At 38.7% G+C, this 21,613-nt stretch overlaps 1 long non-coding RNA gene across 1 annotated transcript in view; it reads left to right on the forward strand.

The window, feature by feature from the left end:
• Positions 1–245: 245 nt before the first annotated feature.
• LOC129013074 (uncharacterized) overlaps positions 246–21,613 on the forward strand; it is a 134,741-nt gene continuing 113,373 nt past the window's right edge. The window contains exon 1 of the long non-coding RNA XR_008493764.1: positions 246–317. This is a non-coding gene — a long non-coding RNA (uncharacterized LOC129013074). The remainder of the gene's footprint in view (positions 318–21,613) is intronic.

Raw genomic sequence — 21,613 nt, forward strand, 5'->3', positions numbered from 1 at the left:
ATGATCCACTGTGCCAGGCTCATTTTGATTTTTAAGGCTGTTTTGCTTTGGGTACTGACTGTTTCAGTTGTGAATTCTCCAGACCTTACCTTTCTGTTTGAGGAGAAAGAGAACAACGGACGGAAGAGAGTAGATAAACAAGAAATGGAAGTGTGGGATAAACAGATGTAGAGGGAAGAGAATATGGCTGGATTTAAGATAAGCGAGGAATGAAAAAGGAGCAGCTGGAGGTCATTAGAGCAAGAGGTGACTGAAAACATGTTCCCAGGGAACCTCCAGAAAACATGGAGAGAGCACTGGGATTTCCACATTTTAAGGTAAGGAGTGATTCTGGAAAGATTCTGTGGGCATCTGGGTGGCAGATATCCAGGTAACACTTAAAGGTAAGGAGATGGGATCATTGAGGCCTTAGAGATAAACCCATAAACTTCCTAAAGATGAGGAATCTGTGGACTTAAGTGTTTTTGTGGCTTGCCTAGGGTCCAAGTTGTTACCAGCAGAGCTAGAATTAGAAGTGAGGTTTCCTGATTCCCCATCTAATTCTTATTCTAGGATGCTGCAGCTGTTTCCTTGTAAGCTGATTCTGATACTAATAGACTGGGGTTTTCCATTCCCCTGGGAAGTTTGAGGCGATTACTAGAAATAGCCTCAATGGGATAGAAACAACTCAGAGGGGTCCAATTCCCTTCTTGGTGATTTAAATGTTAATACCTTGGCACTTCTCCAGGCAAGTAGGAGATCAGAAGGCAGCAGAGGAACTGGGCCTATTCTAGGAAGCCCCAGTCTGTGTTGTTGGTTAAGTCATGCTTTGTAGTCCTTGAAGACAGGATTAGAGGCTTATAAGAGATTCCTAACAGAACCCAAACCATCCTTTCATTGTGTGCCAATGGCAATATTTCTCCCTTTCTCTCTGGAATAGTAGAGGCATCCAGGAAGCTACTGAATCAGACATGCTTATATTAAAAATCTGGGCCTTTGGAAGCAATCGGTTGCTCTAGCACAGATGTAGTACAGACAGGTGCTTGGTAAACTTGTATCTGTGTGTTTCTCTGCCAGAGCAACCTGCTGCATTTTCTCAGACATTTTAGCTGACTTTGTTGTTTCAACATCCAGCTACTTGGAAGCAAAACATCCGAATGGAAAATAAAACTAGGCACTTAAAGATGTGGTGACTTAGTTTACTCTCCAACAAACATCTGGAAATTTGGAACATCTGGGTTGTTTGCTTTGAAACTTTCATCTAGTTTATTGTTCTGTATATTAATTGCCTTATTTATCCTGGTCCAGTTTTAGGCAGTGACTGAGAGAAAGCCACCAATCAACAAGTGTGGCAACGACTTTGGGTTTAGGAGCTCATAAACTTTTGTAAAAGAACAGTTGGAAAGTACTGAAAAATATCAAGAAGAAAGAAAAAATGGTCCATTTTTCTACTACCAAATATGGTCACTGTTTTGACATTTTAGTAATATTTTTATCTTGTCATTTTTTTCTATATGTGGTTTTGTCAAAGTATAATTCTGACAAACACATTATACATCCCTTGTCCATATTTTATTTCCTTATATAACAAATTAGCATTTTCCATGCTAACAAAATATTAGAATACTATTTTAATTACTGTATTAATTATATGGCCACATCATAATCTACTTAAGAGATTATCTCTCATTGTTTATTATTTAGATGATTTCCAATATTTGGTGGTACAAATAGATTTTTAGCTTAAGCTTTTTCTGGATTTGGAAATTTTTTATTTGGACAGCTACCTAAAGTTGGAATTAAAGGTTATTTTTTAAAAGATTTGGGTTGACCAGGTCTTAAAGAGACTCACATCTTCTAGATTTTTTCCCTTGAGGACAAAATCAATACCTAAATTATAACAGTGATTCTCAAATTCTTTATCACTGAGAATCTTAAAAAAATGCTTATGTACTTTATCTTTTAAACTACTTTTGTCTGCCACAACTAATTGTGCAACATGTGATTTCTATTTTCATTTATTTGCTATCAAAGGCATACATAATGAAGTATATCCTTATCTTCTGTCTTCTCTCAAATGACTAAGATGGGCCACTGGACTCAAATTAAGAGTTTGTGTCCATCAGCTTGAGCTGTATGTTTTCTTGGTATTATTAGATTAGAAAGGGGTCCAGAAGGAGTGGGAGGTAAGGATGGTGAGTTGGAGCTAAATTATTTAGGGAGAACCAAAGTTTAAGGTAAGGAAATAGGAATGTTGTCAGATTAAAAGGGCAGGAAGAGAATGGTAAGTCTATAATTTCTATATAGAGGATGATTAAACTAGAAATTTTATATTTTAATTTAAAAAAGTTCAGAGACAGAGCAGTTCCAAGGTTACATAATGAATCAATGATGTCACCTAGAATCTAGGCTATTTCTTATTTCTTTCTTATTGTTCCACACCCAGGGTGCTAGCTTTGTCTTGATGCTTGTTTACTTAGGGTCACACTGTGGCATCATGTTCTTGATCAAAGGAATCCAAAGGCGTCCCAAAACTTTCAAAGGCATTCAGAGGCAGAAATAAAGAAAATAGTTTGTATCAGATATCTCTCTCTTTATCATAAGGAAAATATTTTCCAGGAGCCCCTAGCTGACTTGCTCTCAGATGTCACTGGACAGAATTAGATCTTCCACCTATATCTGAGTCAACCACCAGCATGGTAGTCTTAAACTAATCAGAGTTCAGTCCTTGGGGGAAAAAGTGGCACATCTTCTCTGAGAGTTTTGCTGCCTCATATCTGAAAAAGGAATGTTATCATTATAATTTTTTTTGCAAGAGTGGAGAAATGGATTTGTTAGGGATATTGCATACAGCATCTGCTATAGCCAGCATCCTTATTTGAGGAGGATGCTAGGTGATTTCTTTATGCTATTTTTGTATAAAAAACGTTTAAAATTTTTGAAGGTCTTTTTTTCTTGGAGAAATTTGTGTGTATGGTGGGGGAAGGGGTGATTAAAATCATGGGGCTAAAGCTTCCAAAGCCACTTGATGGCTCCTCCATAGAAGGGTGGGTAATCAAGCCCAACATTCAAAAGTAGTTTAAGTGAAGCAAGAGAGAATTAGACTTTGAAGCAAGATAGAGAGGTTTGGGTAATTTTTATGAACAATGTTGGAGATTACAGGAATTGTCAGAAGGGCTGTCTTCTCTGATGCATTCTGGGTCACACTAGTATAAAAGTTCTGAGTCAGGGTCGCCAGTAAGTAACAGACAAGAATAAAAAATAGTAGTTTGATTTCTACTAGGTTGTTTGAAATATTGGAACTAGTTTATGGAACTATAGTTGTTTGGGACCCCAGGACAGAAGTCATAAAACCAGAGGTCTCTAAAATTTTTTGCTTGTTTCACGCTGTCCTTAATTCACTGGGAAGGCTTTGAAGTTTACAGAACAGCTAGAGAAATTGGGTTTACTGTAAGTGTGTGTTATGATTTGAATGTTTTTGTCCCATCAAAAAATGGGAAATGTAATCTCAAGGTGACAGTGTTGGGAGGTGGGGCCTAATGGGAGGTATTTAGGTCATGAATGGATTCATGCCACTACAAAGGTGCTTGTGGAAGTGGATTCTCATTCTTCCTCTCTTCTGCCATGTGAAGAACAGCATCCTTCCCTTACAGAGGATGCAGCCTTCATCGTGGGAGTGGAGACTGGGCCCTTTCCAGACACCAAGCTTGCTGGCAACCTCAATTTTGGACTTCTGAGCCTTTAGAACTATGAGATTGCACTTCTGTTCTTTGTAAATTACCCGGTCTTAGGTATTCTGTTATAGCAGCACAAAATGGACTGAGACAGGGTACTCTTATTGTTTTCCCAGGATTAGATATCATCTCTTCTAGAAAGCTTGCCTTGACTTTCAAGGTGGTGATTGATTCCTGTTCTGTGGGACCTCTGTGCTCACCCCTGAGGTTACACTTTCCACCCCTACTTCTATAGCCTACGGTCTAATACAAGGAACACATGGCAGTTACTGTATGAATAGTGGAGAATGAATCCACAAGTGAATGGAATTAAATAAGCTATAGCATGCAAAAAAGGAATTAATTCCCTTTGTTCTTTTAGAAGAGTCATGATAACCAGAGTAAAACATTTAAAAACCTACTTACACATATACAGTAAATTTTCTTAAACATTCTTCTTTCATTTCTTATAATCCTATTTAAACAAATCCTTGAAAGCAGTGGAATTTCACCCAGCCTTGAAATTAACAGCTAAGTATTCAAAAAACAAAAGGGACAGATTGTGTTATCAGATTTGTGCCCTGAAACCAACCATCCCCTGCCTCTTTTGTACAGTTATAAAGACCTAAATATGTTTCCAAAAAGCCTGTTTACTCAATCTGTATGCTAATAAGGATGGAAGTCTGGAATTTGACCTTTCTTGTTTAAATACATTCTAGTGGAATATGTTTGGCTTTTGAATCTCAGTAATGAGTTAATTTTTGAACCTGGATTGCCAAAAAAAAAAAAACCCTACCTCAAATCAGATTGTATTCAATGTATTAGATACTCCTAGAATCCTAGCACATGGTAATATTTATTAATAGTATTACCTTACAATTCATGTCTTCATAATCTATATAATAGAATACTTAAGCCAAGTATGAAAGATGATTTAAGAGCCCTCAGAAATAATGCCACATATCTACAACCATCTGATCTTTGACAAACCTGACAAAAACAAGAAATGGGGAAAGGATTCCCTATTTAATAAATGGTGCTGGGAAAACTGGCTAGCCAGATGTAGAAAGCTCAAACTGGATCCCTTCCTTACACCTTATATAAAAATTAATTCAAGATGGATTAAAGACTTAAATGTTAGACCTAAAACCATAAAAACCCTAGAAGAAAACCTAGGCAATACTATTCAGGACATAGGCATGGGCAAGGACTTCATGTTTAAAACACCAAAAGCAATGGCAACAAAAGCCAAAATTGACAAATGGGATCTAATTAAACTAAAGAGTTTCTGCACAGCAAAAGAAACTACCATCAGAGTGAACAGGCAACCTACAAAATGGGAGAAAATTTTTGCAATCTACTCATCTGACAAAGGGCTGATATCCAGAATCTACAATGAACTCCAACAAATTTACAAGAAAAAAACAAACAACCCCATCAAAAAGTGGGCAAAGGATATGAACAGACACTTCTCAAAATAAGACATTTATGCAGCCAGCAGACATATGAAACAATGCTCACCATCACTGGCCATCAGAGAAATGCAAATCAAAACCACAGTGAGATACCATCTCACACCAGTTAGAATGGCGATCATTAAAAATTCAGGAAACAACAGGTGCTGGAGAGGATGTGGAGAAATAGGAACACTTTTACACTGTTGGTGGGACTGTAAACTAGTTCAACCATTGTGGAAGTCAGTGTGGCGATTCCTCAGGGATCTAGATCTAGAAATACCATTTGACCCAGCAATCCCACTACTGGGTATATACCCAAAGGATTATAAATCATGCTGCTATAAAGACACATGCACACGTATGTTTATTGCGGCACTATTCACAATAGCAAAGACTTGGAACCAAGCCAAATGTCCAACAATGATAGACTGGATTAAGAAAATGTGGCACATATACACCATGGAATACCATGCAGCCATAAAAAATGATGAGTTCGTGTCGTTTGTAGGGACATGGATGAAGCTGGAAACCATCATTCTCAGCAAACTATCGCAAAGACAAAAAACCAAACACCGCATGTTCTCACTCATAGGTGGGAATTGAACAATGAGAACACAAGGACACAGGAAGGGGAACATCACACTCTGGGGCCTATTGTGGTGTGGGGGGAGTGGGGAGGGATAGCATTTTGAGATATACCTAATGTTAAATGACGAGTTACTAGGTGCAGCACACCAACATGGCACGTGTATACATATGTAACTAACCTGCATGTTGTACACATGTACCCTAAAACTTAAAGTATAATAAAAAAAATAGAAAATAACAACAACAACAACAAAAAAGAAGCTAGGAAGATGGCTAATGTTGCAAGTTTAATTTTTGGTAAGAATATAAGTTTTTCATAAAATAAATATTATTTTAGCCACATAGAGAGCCTTTTCATTATTAGACAATTATCTTAGAAAGAACACTGGCCAAGGAGTCAGATAAGTCAAAACTGGGTCCTGGATGTACCTTGAGTCATCCATTAATTCTTTCTGGGCTTCAGTTTCTTTTTCAAGAAGCTGAAGATAGTGCTACAGGTCTTACCTATCTTACTGTTTTTGAGAGAAAATGAAGTGATTACATCAACGGACATTGAAGTCTGTAAAGGTCATAAAATTGCAGTCTTCCGGGTTAGTCACAAGAGCCCATACGCAGACTTCATGGAAGAAGATGATCTATTCCTTATCAAGAGAAGGAATATCTTCTGTTATCCTGAACAGAATATATTTCACTGGCAACAGGCCAGTGAAATCATATCCATATACGAGAACAGTGCTTGCATTTTCATAAGAAAAATTTCATTGGTTAAATGTGGTATTTTTGCCATCTTGTCTTGTCTTAGACATTATTTCCATTGTGACTTAATCAGAGATATGAAGTTAAGCAGTCCTCAAGGAAGACAGTATCTAAAGCTTGCTATATATTTAAAAGTAGTGAGAAAAAATAAAACCTAGAGACGTAAACGGAAAGTGGAAGAAGGAAAAGAAATCTATTTTCTGTTAAATAGTGCACATGATCTCTGAAATGTGAGTGTTTCGGGGGGCGGTGAGGGTAGGGAGGAGGAAGACAAGGAAAGAATAAATCAGAACACACTGTTTTGATCGCTAAGGATGAAGTGGAGTTATTTAATAGCCAGATTGCTCCCATACTGTGCGTATCTATTGTGCTGTGGCTGAACTCTAAGAGGCAGTTCTGTTGTGCCTGTTAATTTCAGCACACTATGAAACCCTTTCCCCCCTCTCCTTTACTTAAAGGGAATAGTTAGTTCAGTTGATGCACATTTCACTGAATCCACAAATCAATAAACCACTTGGAAAGAAGTAAAGTGTGAATCTTCCTGCGTGGTCTCCTGATAGAAGACACAAAGCACAGCAATAAGATCTGAAATCCCCAACTGGGAGTTAAGCCTGCTTTTACTTGTCTGGCTTAGCAGATGACGTCAATTGGTGATGGCTTATGAATGTTATCTCTGTTACCCTCTTTCTGTGGGCCTCTCACTCTTCCAGCTCAGTGTCTAACGGCTGGCTCACAATTTCATGTCATATCTTGAGAATCAGTGGAGCATAGCTTTTTACCAGTGGCACTGGCATTGAGACAGAAGCCAGTGGAACCAATCCAGCTGCAGGTTCAGAAATATGAAGTAGTCTGCTGGGTAAGGTACAAGATCATAGAGTATGGCAAACTTTGGGCATAGTCCAACCCATGGACAAAAACCAGTCTGTATCTGGTCACAGGGCACAGCACTGGACTGGGGTTAAAAGGCAGGGCTCCAGGAATGGGAGCCGAGGCAGTAGTCTCTTTTATCAGCCAGGGCTCTTGATTGAAAGCAACAGAAACGTATGCTGGCTATCTGAAGCAAAACGAGAATTTCTTATAAGGTGACAGGGGACTTTGAAAATTGATTGGAGGCTTGAAAACCTGGCTTGGAACAAAAGCGAGGACATTCACAAAAAATCAATTCCCAGTGGATTAAAGACTTATATGTGAAAGGTAAAACTATAAAGCTTTAGAAAGTAAAGCATGAAAATATTTTCATGGAGTCAGTTAGGAAGAATTTTCCTATAAGATACAAAAAATGCTATCTATGAAGGAAAAGATTGTTTTTTCTTAATATGTTAAAATTAAGACTCCTTAAAAGAGTGAAACAGCAGAGTAGAATATTTGTGACACTTAACCAAAGATCTGGATCCAAAATAAATAAAGACTTCCCACAAATGTGAAATATGAAAAAGCCATATAGCTCAATAGAAATTTGTACACAGGACCTGGACAGGCATTTAGCAAAATAGAAAATTGAAATGGCTAAAAAATTTATGAAATGGCCCTCAACCTCATTGATAATAAGGCAAAAAGAAAACCACAATGAATTATTAGTACACACTCACCAGATGCGTAAACATTAAAAAATCAGATGATACCAAGGGGAGGTGAGGAGGCACTACCAAGCTGATTATCCTAGAGGACCTAGAACAGAAAGGTTTGCAAAACAAATTAAGATGCTCCGATGACACTTATCCAATCCAATCAAGTGAAAACACACAGAGAGAAGCAAGGGGAAAGGGATGGGGCGAATTAACTGACTTAGGATAAGTGCATGTGGGATGGAAGGACAACATAATCTGAATCTTAGAATATGCAATGTTCATATATCCTGCCACATCAGTCTATCACAAGTGTGGTTAAGGCCAGGTGTGGTGGCTCACATCTGTAATCCCAGCACTTTGGGAGGCTGAGGCAGGTGGATCACCTGAGGTCAGGAGTTTGAGACCAGGCTGGCCAACATGGCGAAACCCCATCTCTACTAAAAATACAAACATTATCTGGATGTGGTGGCATGTGCCTGTAATCCCAGCTACTTGGGAGGCTGAGGCAGGAGAATCACTTGAACCTGAGAGGCAGAGGTTGCAGTGAGCCGAGATCACACCACTGCACTCCAGCCTGGGCGACAAAGAGAGACAAAGTGAGAGAGACAAAGCAACAATGTATGGTTATGAGGACCAGAGCTGAGGTTTGAGTAAAGGAATCCACAGATGGATGACACCGTGGGCCCAAGGCACACACTTGTCCTATTGGAGACACACAGGGACAAGTACAACTGGCCACAGCTGGAGCTTACCAATTAACTTGATGAGCAGCCATGGGCTTTATTTGTTTTTGGGGGGCAGAGGACACAAGGAGTCAGAATGAGTGTCACTATTGAGTGATTATTTAAAGCCTCATGAATGGTAAGTGTTCACATATAGTTAATGTATCCCAAATACTTAGTGCCTTCTATATAGCCTCATGTGTGCTTAGTATCCAATGCCTTCTATATACCCTCATGTGTGCTTAGTATCCAGTGCCTTCTATATAGCCTCATGTGTGCTTAGTGTCCAGGTGCCTCATGAACATTCAACATTTGTTGCTCCTTTCATTCCTCTCTGAAGCATACATTCTCTCTTTGTTAGCTTCCTATTACCACACCCCATAGGTTCTACCTCCATCTAACAAACTTTTTGCTTACCAGCTACTTACCTGTACTTAAAATACCTTAAAGCGTTTTGCCTATGTTTTATAAACTACAAACTTATTTATCTAGTAGAATTGAATATTCTCAAATGCAAATGCACATGACATATGGTTGGCTGAAACTAATAATGTACCCACCTCACTGGCTATGCCAGGGTAGAGAGAAAAAAAGTGCAACTCCTTTGGGTTAGGAAGCAGGAGGTGAGCACTGCCTTCCATCAAGAATACTTGCAAGGGAGAATTTCCTCTTTAAGAAGATCAGGATGTAAATAGGGAGGAGGAGATTGAATACTAGATGACCCCTAATGAACAAATGCCCACAACATGTATATAAAAAGAATATTTGCAAGGGAGTGGGGCTTGGAAATAAGGTTAAAGCATGGTTTTTGGAAAGAAGACATTGCATTTGTGTTGCCTAAGCTGCAGGAAGGATTTGAGTCTGAATAGAGACATAATGAACTGGAATAGTTTAGAACTCTCTTTAGGTCAGGATAGCTGCATGACTGCTATTCTGAAGGTAGAGCTAAGCTTCCAGATAGTGATTACATTGTCTCCAAGTATGGAGAGTAGAAGGAATGCAGAAGTTATGATTAGCCTGTGTATGACAATGTCTCTCAGATTTCCTGGAGTCCTGGCCAGCCATGAATTTCTGCATGTCCATTGATAATTGTTAGATAAACTACTTAGTAAAAAGTCCAACAATTGCCACCAATCATTTCTCTGGAATGTTACTTACATAATAGACTAATGGAGGATCTTTATCTCTTTCTTTCTCTTCCTTCTTTCTCTCTCTCTTTCACATGTACACAGGCATACATAGACACACACACACACACACACAGACACACACACTCACATATTCTTTCCAAAGAAAGTTATACTAGAATATTCTCCTAACAGTAGAGTATTTGGTGGCTACTAACTACTGTTAGATGATACCTGAGGTGCTTGACACTTTAAATAGCCTAGAGGAGCTCTTGAGTGCCGTAGCAGCCTCATTTTTCAGTTATTTATTCTGTAAGAGCCACCTTGGACAGCTGCTCAGAAAACTATACCAAGACTGAATATTACTCAAGATTTGAAAGATATTTGAGGAAGTTGTTCATAGCCCTTTGCTACTCTGGTACTGTGCAACTGTGTGTGCTACTTAAGGTATCTCGCTTTTTTAACCCCATCTAGGGCACAGAAACGTTCTCTAAAGTGTCTTTTCTCCTTTCTTTTTCTCCCTAATTACAAAACTGAACTCAGTAAGAAGAGACAACATTGTACTTACTCTGTAAGTAGTGTCTGAACTATTGCATATAAGACTTAGCAAACATATGACTTCCCTTTTCTCATGTGCCTCCCACAGAGCACAGTAAAATTAAGGCCCTGGAAACCACTCTAAAGGTGCCTGATTAAAGATTTTATTTTACTCATATATGAATTGAAGGGGATCAGAATATGCCACCCTAAAATATGTCACTTTGGTATAAGGATTATTTTGAGTTGAAGGACATTGGGAAGGGAAGGGCAGAGAACTCTTCCCTTAGCTGCTTAAAACCAGGGCATGCATTTCCCTTTGTGAAGTTATCCTCTTGTGTACCAGGAAGAGAAGAGCGCTCTTATTCCCTGAGATGGAGAGCTGACACCAAGATGAGTTCGCATAAACAAACCTTACTAAAATAAACTTTATCTTCTATTAGTTCCCCCATATATTTCCTAGTCATTTTCCCATGATTTATCATTCCTTGAAGCCCAACCCTCGCTTTCTTTCTTAAAATGATATATGAGTCCCTGAGTCTAACTATTTCTTTGAATTTCACTCCTTTTCTATGAACTGTCATGCACATAGATTTTAATAAAATTGTGTACCATTTCTCCTGTTAACCTTTCTTTTTTAGTTTAATTTTGAGGGCCCCAGGAGAAAACTAAGGCGGTAGCAGAAAAATTTGTCCATCTTAACAGCTGAAACCAGGCAGATGTTATAATTGGTTTGAAGAAAAAGTTTTAAAAAGCACAAACTTATCTGGCAAGCAAAAACATGTTGAAATGAATTGCCAGTGGAGGCAAAAACTATTTTTGCCCTGAAGGGTAGGGGAGTCAATTAAATCTCTATCAGATCAGGCAAAATTTACATGTCTATTTGTTACTTACAACTCAAAAGTGTTACAAAATAGCTCAAAACCAATGAAAGGATAGAATTTGATAACCTGGAAGGATGTGCTATGTGTAGAAAATGTACAGTTTTTACTGAAACACATTTTTTTAATAATATGCAAAATAGCGAGTACTGGTTTTTGTTGACTTCTTCACTGTTAGTATTTTTTTTTTTTACTCAACCCTTTAACAGGCTCATTATACATAAGGGATTTAGTCCTAGAAGACTTTTAATATTCTCAAGGTTAATGTGCTGAAGATTTCAGGATTTTTGGAGGGGCACTTCAAGAAACCCTTAGGGCTGCTTGAGATTGGATTTTAGGTACTAGTTTTTGAGAACTGGGAAATCAATTACTCTGCCAGCTTCCTGGATGTCAAGAATCGCCACTGTTTCACACAATGCCTGCCAAGTAATGAAGCAGTCAACATTTTCCCGATTCAATAATCTTTCATACCGCTGTCCAGCTTGACATTCTCCTTAAAGAAACCACTGTATTTGATACCTGTGCCTGAAGTATTTAGAATTTAAAAATGTTTATCTCACATATTTTGGCAATGCTGATCTGTTTATATCATCCCAAAGGTGTTATTTACTGCATATACTGTTTCTAAGGAAAAAATGATACTGTCAATCCTCATTATTTGTGAATTCCATATTTGCAAATATATCTACATCTTAGTCCATTTGTGCTGCTATAACAAAATGCTACAGACTGGGTCATTTATAAAATATGGAAATTTATTTCTCACAGTTCTGGAGGCTGAGAAGTCCAAGGTCAATGTGCTGGCAGGTTCAGTGTCTGGCAAGGGCTGCTCCCTGTTTCCAAGATGATGCCTTGTTATAGCATCCTCCAGAGGGCAGAAATGCTGTGTCCTTCCATGGAGGAACAACAGCAAATAGTGAACCTCCTCCCTCAAGTCCAAATACCATAAAAGCCATAATGCCATCTGTGAGGGCTCCAACATCATGACTTAATCACCTCCTACATGTTCCTCTTAATAGTATCACGTTGGCCATAAAGTTTCAACATGTAAACTTTGGGACATGCATTCAGACCATAGCATTCTGTCTCTGGTCCCATGAGTTCATATTCTTCTTGCACGTAAAATGCTTTCATTCTATTCCAGTAACTGCAAAAGTCTAAACTTGTTCCAACATCAGCTCAAAAGTCTTAAGTTCAGAGTCTTCCAAATCAGATATGGATGAGACACAACGTAAGATTCATCTTAAGGAAAACTGCTCTCCATCTGCAAATGTGTGACAGCAAACGTTATATATTTCCAAAATCCAGTGGTGGGACAAGCATAGGATAGACATTAGAAAAGGGAGCAACAGGAAATAAGAAAGAACCAAGAGGTCCCAAGTAAGTCCTAAACCTAGCAAGGCAAACAGCATTAAATCTTGAGGCTTGAGAATAACCTTTGACTCCATGTCTCACCCTCTAGAAATACTGAGGCAGGAGCTGGGCCCCCAAGGTACTGAGGGGGCCTGCCCTACCAGCTTTGCTGGACACAACTCACAGCAGCTCTTATAGGTTGGATGTAGGTACCTGCAGCTCTCCCAGGCTACCGATGCTTGCAGTTGGCTCTACAGTTATGAGGTCTTGTGGGGCAGCACTGCTTCTAAGATTCCTCTAGACATTGTCCTATGGACACTTTCTTCAGCAGCCCTGACTGCGTGGCTCCACTGGGCATCATGCTAGTAGAAAATCCCAGTGGTAGTCCCAACCCTGTGGCAGTTCTCTGCCTGGGCCCTGGGGTTCTTTGAGATGTCCTTTGAAATCTAGGTGAAGTCAGCCATGTCCCCACAGCTCTTGCACTCTGTACTCCTACAGAGTTAGTACTATGTGGATGCCATCAGGGCTTACTGCCTGTGTCCCCTGAAGCAGCAGCCCAAGTTGTACCTGGGTCTGCTTGAGCCATAGCTGGGGTGGCTAAGAAGCTTTGTGCCAGAATGCAGACAGCAGACTTGAGATAGTGCTGGACAGTGAGCCTCAAGTTCTACAGGCACCTTGAGCCCCTCGGTTGAAACTGTTCTGCCCCCAAGGCCTTCATACTCTGGGCCCGTGATGGGAGTGGCAGCCTCAAAGATCTCTGAAATGTCTTCAGTGATACTCTTCCATTGTCTTGATGAATAGCATCCTGCTTCCTTCTCTCTACACTAATCTCCTTATCAAAGGATGCTAGAGAATACAAAGGTGTGGTCAAGTGAGATTAGGCCACTAAGGAGATTAGTGTAATGTAATCTCCTTAGTGGCCTAATCTCACTTGACCACTCCTTTGATATGCTCTCCAAAATATGCTTTTAAAAAATTCTTTACATTGCCCAGGTGAGAATTTCCCAAATCATTTAAGTTCCACTTCTTTTTTTATTATAAATTACCACCTTCAATTTGTTCCTCTTTCTCACATTTCACTAGAAGTAGACAAGCCCTGCAGCACCCTAAACTCTTTGCTTCAACATTTCTTCTGCCAAATATCCTAGTTCATTGCTCTTAAATCCTGTCTTCCACAGAGTACTAGGACATGGACACAATTCAGCCAGCTTCTTTGCCACTTTGTAACAAAGATGACCTTTCCTCCAGTTTTCAAAAAGGTACACCAGAATGGCCTTTACTGTTCATGTTTCTACAATCATTCTGGTCACCAACACTGAAGTGATTTCTAAGAAGATTTAGGCTGTCTACAGCTCTTGTATTCTAAAATATCAACAGAATTACCCTTAACACTCTTTTCACAGCAGACTAGGCTTTTTCTAATATGCAGCTCCAAACTCTTCTTGCTTCTCTACCTGTCATGCAGTTCCAAAGCCACTTCCACATTTTTAAGTTTTTGTTACAGCAGTATTCTACTTCTCTGGTACCAATTTCTGGTCATAGTCAGTTTTTGATGCTACAATAAAACGTCACAGGCCGAGTAATTTATAAACAATAAATACTTGATTCACATAGTTCTGGAGGCTGAGAAGTCCAAGATCAAAGCACTAGCAGATTCAGTGTTTAGTGAAGGCTGCTTTCTGCTTCCAAGACAGCACCTCATTGCTACACCCTTCAGAGGTGATGGATGCTGTGTCTTCACACAGTAGAAAGAAGGGAAGGGCAAAAGAGGATAAGCACTATGTTCTCACACAATAGAAGAGCAGAAGAGAGTGGAACTATTCCTGCAAGCCCTTTCATAAGGTCCCTAATCCCATTCATGAGGGCTCCACCCTTACTTAATTACTTCCTGAAGACCCTGCCTCTTAATATTATGCTATCACATTGGCCATTGAGTTCCAACACATAAATTTTGAGGAACATAGTCAGACCATAGCCATCTACTTGGTAAAAGTTATTTGTAACCCCACAATCAATACTTGAGGTGCTTTTGCAGTAATACTTGAACATGTATATAGGCAGGGTGACGAAAAACTTGCAGCTCAGGTCCAGCAAAGATGTGTTCTACCTTTCTGTTTTGGTTTTCAAACTGTAACAAAGTTTTCTTTTCATGGTTTATTTTGTGTCACTGTGTTTTTGCATTTTTGTGCTTTTTATTGTTGACTTTGCTGTTTAAAATGGCTCCCATATGAAGTGCTGAAGTACTGTCTAGTGTTCTAAGAGTGAGAAGGCTCTGATGTGCATTAGGAGAAAATATGTGTGTTAGATTTGCTTTGTTCCATCATGAGTTATAGTGCTGATGGCTGTGAGTCCAATGTTAATGAATAGACAATGTATATTAAATAAGGTATGTTTAAACAGAAACACATAAAACTAGGTTTTGTATTATCATTTGACAAAAAAAAATGCTTACGGAAACCTACCTCTGTATTTCCCCCAGGAGCAATGATTCAGTATTTGCTAAGTCAGCATTTGTGGTGACTTTACAGAATCTAAGTACTAGGAACAATGAGAACCAAATGTATCTATGTCAGAGAATGTTGGTATGTATAAAGGGATGGGTTTTCTTACTGGTCACCATGTGATCCTAATTCTTAGCTATCTTTCTGCTACTGTAATTTACATCGTCTGTTTTGAAGAGATTTTTCTGTGTCCTCAAGACAAGATACAGACAAATTGAGGCAAGGAAAGGAAATTGTTCTTTGGTAGAATTTTTGCCTCAACTTTTTGGAAGGACTAAAAACAACATCCAAAAACTGTAGCCCTCTCATTCAATTACTAGTGCTGAATTGCTAGTGAATTAATTGTGAGAACACTTTTAGTTGGAATCCTATCTATATGGCTTTCATTGCCCTGTAAATTCTGATTATTCTTTTCCTGGACACCCTGGCCTTTTCACTTATTTGTAGTTTTTGGAAAATTATAATGAAGACATGAGAGCTGAGCAGACCTCACTTATTTTACAGTTCCGTGCAATTGTTTTTTAGAAGGAAATTATGCCCACCCCTAATCCCCAACACACACTAATTGGGGTCATATGGGATCAGGGAACAAGAGGATAGGAGGAGGGTAAGATGACAATATTCCAAAAGGAAACTTGTTAAACATCACAGAACAGTTTAGATATAACAGTTGCTCTCTTGCCGTTTCCAACCAGACTCTCAGAGGCTGACACAGGCTGATAAGAGGTTACTGTTGTAACAACACATTTTACCTTCACTTTTGACAACAAAACACAAAACAGATTGGAGGTGGTAAGGAAGAGTAAACCATGGAGGTGTATTGAGTTAGATGCCTGACTGCCCTTAGGCAACCTGATTTTTTTTTTTTGTCAGCCTCCCTTTGAACCATCATTCCTTGTTTTCTCTCCAGGTGTACATAAATGACTCAACCTCTTTCTCTACTCAGGGAATGGGATCTATTCCCAGTCATTCCCACCTTCACACAAACTTAACTGCTTATATATATTTTTCTTTCAGGCATGTTTCATTTTAAGCCTTATCTTTCACTGTTGCATGAAAGAATTATCCATTCCTCAAGAAATCTCAAGCATAAGAGAATGCAAATGGTGGCAGGAGGGGCTTGCCTTTAAAAAACTCAAAATCATGTCATTTAGAAGCAAATCTGGTTTTGGACAAGCAGAAACAGGATCATTGACCTCTGAGGATATATGGGAAGGGGGTAATGAGTTTGGGCTTTAGCACTCATTAACAGTGTGAATTTGGGTAATTTTTATAAATTTTCAAAGCCTATTCTTCTCATCTATACAGGTCAGTCATCTATTTCTTTACAGGGACAAATAATAAATATTTTAGGCTTTGTGGGCCATACTGTCTCTGTTACAGCTATTCAATTCTGCTGTTGTAGGGCAAAAAGAGCCATAGATTATATATAAACTAATGAGTATTCTGTGTTCCCAATAAAACTTTGTAGGCAACATCAGGCTGCAGGAAAACATTGGCAGGCCTGACTTCACCCACTTGGCTGTCATTTGTTGACCCTAATTTACAAAATGGGAATAAGAATAGCACCCAACTCTTCTGGTATTGGGGAGATGATATGAGGTGCTACATATAAAAGGTTTAGTGTAATGTTTGGCTTATAACAAGCATTTTTGTTAAAAAACAATTAAAATAGATAAAATGATTTTGATACAGATATAAAATAAACATATGCTAAAGATTTTACTTAACTCATTATTAATGAAGGAGTTGGGCAGATATTTTAGTTGGCTCAAAGAAGATATAAAGGAAACAGAGGTTTGTAGATCAGAAATTATAAAATTAATTTGCAAATTGACACAAACTGGCTTGGGGGAGAGAAGTTGTTCCTCTACCAGATGATTAATTTACATATTCATTGTCTAGAGTCTTTTGCATTGCACTGTAATTTTCTACAACTTACAGAGCTGAAAAATAGCTCAAAGATGATGAAAAGCCAGAATTAGATGACCCCAAATAATGTGCTCTGCAAAGTGCATAACTTTCCACTGGAAAGGAATCTTATTTGCTTGTTCCAAGTTTTTTTACACACTCAAATCTTAGCTATTATCATTACGGTTTAGATAGAAAAGACAGGGTTACCCTGTCCTTTTAGACTAAAATGTAATTGACCGAAATCTCCATCTGTGTATTGTAGGGAATTTAGGGGCTAGCTCAGATTTTCTTCAAACTGAGATTGACTTAAAGTTCTTGCTTCTTCTGAGTCCAATGTGTGAATTTTCTCACTGAAATGACCCTACATGAGGCGCCTTCTCAATGACTCCATCCTAAGATACCACCAATCCAAAGCTCTGTGAATGCATACGGCAGCAGAACATTTACATCTCAACAATACAAATAGCTTAAAATTATGACAGTTCCATTGGTTCCCCTGTTAGGGATTTCTTAGTGGCTCTCTTCGTTTGTTTAGGCTGTGAAAACAGAATACCATAGACTGTGTGATGTATAAGCAACAGAAATTGATTTCTCGCAGTTCTGGAGGCTGGGAGTCTGAGATCAAGGCACAGGCAGGTTTGGTGTCTGTTGAGGACTTGCTTTCTCATTCCTGCATGGCTGTCATCTTTCCACTGTGTCCTCACATGGCAGAGGAGCAATGTAGTTCTCTGTGGCCTCCTTTACAAGAACACTAATCCCATACCTATTCATTTCCCAAAGGTCTCATCTTCACATACCATCATATTGGGGATGGGGTTTCAATATATGATTGTTGGGAGGACACAAACCTTTATTTATAGCACTGACATTTCTCTGTAAGCTTCAGCCAACCTGGTATCTAAGCTCTTTCTTTCTTCCTACCTACCTTTTTTTCCTCTCAGGGTCTTAAATTCTTGTTCACTTATTATGTTAAATAGTTTAATGATCTTTTTGTTTTACTGTGTCCTTAGAAATAATGATTTTTTTAGTCTACCTTTAATACTCAAAGCTACTCATCAAGTTACTTTGTAAAAGGAAAGGGCAAAATGCATAGCAGAGTAATTCCTAGTTCCTTTGCTGAGCAGAACTTACTGTGATTATTAGCTTTCATTTTAAATGGAAGTCTTTTATCATCATCATCATCATCATCATCATCATCATCATCATCATCATCATCACTAGGAGGATGTAAATCAATGGTCCAAATAGGATTTTTATGGATAAACAATTACTTCTGTTGGCTGCTATTTGGCTTTCCATGTTTATTACTTAGTTACCATTTCTCTACTTTTCTACTTTGTTTTTTTTTAAAAACACCTCTTTATACAAAATTTAGGTATATTTTTAAACTGTAAATTAACATCCTCTCTCTTCAGGAAATCACAAGACACACAGAGATTTCCCTTGATTTGTTACTATATTAACTAGATTTTTATTTTCATCTTGTGCAGTTGGTCCTAATTTATGAGATTGTATCAGCTGAGATGAACTAAATTTTGCTGTAGAAATAAGTAATTTCCAAATCTTAGTGGCTTAACCCAGTGGTGTGGTTTGGCTGTGTCCCCAGCCAAATCTCATCTTGAATTGTAGGTCCCATAATCCCCACGTGTGGTAGGAGGGACCCAGTGGGAGGTAATTGGATCATGCGGGTGGTTCCCCAATGCTGTTCTTGTAATAGTGAGTTAGTTCTCATGAGATCTGATGATTTTTATAAAGGGCTTTTCTCCCCTTCACTCATTCTTCCCCTTCCTGCCGCCAATGTGAAGAAAGACGTAATTGCTTCCCCTTCCGCCATGAGTGTAAGTTTCCTGAGGCTCCCCCCACCACGGAACCGTGAGTCAATTAAACCTCTTTTCTTTATAAATTACCCAGTCTTGGGTATTTCTTCATAGCAGCATGAGAACTGGGACTAATATACCCAACAAAAGTTTATTTCTCATTTAAATTTAATTTCTATGGTGGGTTCACCTAGGCCTGAATGCAGGGTGGGGATAAAGTGAGTTTCCACTCAGTTTTTCTTGGATCCAAGTTGGTTGAGTGGCCAGCATCTTGAATACTGCTGTTCCTGGTGCCAGGGGGAAATGAAAGCTCTAAAGTAGTACTTGTCTAACTACCTGTGGTAAAGGACCAGTTTTTTTTTATTTATTTTAGTTTCACTCTGTTGTGGACCGATACTTTTGTGAAATATAATAAAAATAAATTACAGAAAACATGTTTGGATGTTGCAACAAAGTTAAATTACTATAAAGTTTTCTAAATAATCATTTCCATTTTTGTAGTAATCTTGTCAAGGACTAGGAAAAATTAGTAGGTGGACTGGCACCCAGTTTGTTGCCCACACGTGGAGTAGCATTAATCTAGAGGGCCTCACACTGATAATTTAATATTCTTGCCTGAGAATGACGTATAGTTTCCTTTCAAAACTAATTGGCCAAAAATAATATATTTCCTCCCTCAATCATGAAGGAGTCAGGGAATTGAATCCCGTTGAGTGCCTTCATGCAGGGACGCATTAATGGGGGGAAGACGGGCCAGTGGGGCTGTAAAGGAAATATTGAACATCTCTAATAGGTACCACACTGACTGCAAGAGCTCCCTCACCCCCCAAACCCCCAAACTTTTTAAAAAATAAAATGCAGAATTTTAGGTCTAAGCTTTTGGGAATTTTAATACAGTAGGCCTGGGAGGGGTAATTGGACTTAACGCTTTTTTTTTTTTTTCTAATTGATTCAGTTCTTTAAGGGGACTATTACCCTAGGTGAAAAGCATAAAGTCATTTCCTAGATTATGAAGAAAACTTTATACCAACTCATATTATTAGTCTAGGTCCTCTGAGAAGCAAATATGAAGATAAGATTAAATATGCAAGGAATTTATTAGGGGCAATGCTTGTGTGAATGGAAACGGGAGGGAGTAAAGAAAGACTGAGAGATCAATTGGACTATCATGTGAGTCTGATTACCAAGTGAAGAAGAGATGGAGAAAGTTAGATAAAAGCTTCGTAGACTGCCATGCAGTCTAAGAAAAATGCAGCAAAGTCGTTGGGGAGAGTCAAGGTTGGAAGACATTGGGAGTACTGTGAAGTATTGCGTTCCCAGGAATGGGTGTGCCATTACCCCTATACTCAATTGTTGTCCAAGAGCAGCCTTGACAAAATCAGGCAATGGGTTGCAAGGGGCAGAAGCTTAGCCCTTGGTCAAGTTTGTTCCTTGTGGAGGAGGTTTGCAAGGTCCATGCCCATGGCTGCCACATTCCTGGTCTAGTCTCCTGCCTTCAGTGACTTAAAGTATTTATTCCCATTTTATGAATTAGTTACTGAGGTCAAGGGAGTTTAATGGATGAAGATAGTGGCACAAGGTCCCAGAGTTATTAAATTTGGAAACAGAGACCAGCCCCACTTACACAAAACTGAATCTTGTGATATATTCATAGTTCCGCTAATTGAAAATATGTTTAGTAGATATTAAATTATTTTTAATTTTTAATCTTCCAAGCACTTTTCTTTTCTGCTGAAAGCAGCAGTTCCTTTTCGCAGCCGTGAAAATGTATAGTATCCCAGCCTGCCTGACCACTATCGAGTTGTCTAGGAAGGAGCATCTACCCAAGCTGGGCCAATTGTGTTCTTCCCTGGGACTTTCAAAGCTTGAACACCCTCTGAGTGCTGAGAGTATAAGGCAGGGAAGCTGTTGGCGATCATGCTCCCTACTGTGTTCTAAGTTAGTCTCAGAGAATGAAATCAAAGTGCATAAAGAAGCAGAGATGAGAGACGGTGACAGTAGTTCTAGTTGTCCTTGAGGCTCAGCTGTACTCCCTTTCCTTCTAGCTTTTATATAAGATACATCAGTATCCCTCCAATAATTTCCCTATTTTGCCTAAACTGCAAGTGAGTTTCTGTCATTTGTAACCAAGAGACCATGACTAATACAGTTCCTCAGAAATGCAGAGTTTGAGATCTGTTCTTGTAGTGCTAATATGATGTGGGGATTACTCTTTTTCTATTTTCTGCTTTCTTTTCTGTTTTTTTAAAAAATGTCCTTGATTAGCTATCAGGGACACTATGAACCCCTAGATAGAAAGCAGACTGTTTAACCTAGTATTGCACAGGCAAGGAAGTTTGGTATACCAAGGAACCACCAGAAACTAATTATTTCCGTAATAAAGGGATTAATCCTTTTCTTAAAACTTCTGCCTAGCTTCACAGTTAACCCATGTGCAATTAAATGCTGATAACACTGAGTGTTCACTGACAAATCAACATTGTATTTCTGAAGGGAAAAAAGAGATAATAACAATCCAAGCATATCAAATGAACTTAAATTTAAAAAACTGTAGAACAAGTAGATTATCGTTATGATTAAGCTTAGAAATGATATTTAGTATTGGTGTGTCATTGGTCTATGCTCCAGCCTGTCCCCTGAATAACTGTAACCTAAAGATATAAATACATTTTAATTATTTATTTAAATAAATAAATACTT

Source organism: Pongo pygmaeus, chromosome 15, assembly GCF_028885625.2.
Source record: "Pongo pygmaeus isolate AG05252 chromosome 15, NHGRI_mPonPyg2-v2.0_pri, whole genome shotgun sequence".
Classification (NCBI taxonomy): Eukaryota; Metazoa; Chordata; class Mammalia; order Primates; family Hominidae; genus Pongo; species Pongo pygmaeus.